This window comes from Penaeus monodon, chromosome 25 (assembly GCF_015228065.2).
Source record: "Penaeus monodon isolate SGIC_2016 chromosome 25, NSTDA_Pmon_1, whole genome shotgun sequence".
NCBI classification, from domain to species: domain Eukaryota; kingdom Metazoa; phylum Arthropoda; class Malacostraca; order Decapoda; family Penaeidae; genus Penaeus; species Penaeus monodon.
The window spans coordinates 39,516,607-39,516,868 of NC_051410.1; positions in this window are offsets into that span (position 1 = coordinate 39,516,607).

Here is a 262-nt window from a genome sequence, read left to right on the forward strand (position 1 = left end):
TGATGTTGCATTGTCTGAGCCATTGGTTGGTGTTGTACCTACAAATACAGTTAGAATTAGAAGTCTTGAGAGATAACAATTAAAGCTTTGGGGATAATTTTGAAAACATCAGTATAACCACATGTTATGAACAAGAGAGACCTGTAGAAATGATGTTTCACAAATAAAACTTTGAATATCTAGAACCAAAAAATTCACACTGGAAACACAACTGAATACAACAAACAACTTCCTTACTTGTGTATGGAGTGGAGGAGGAGGT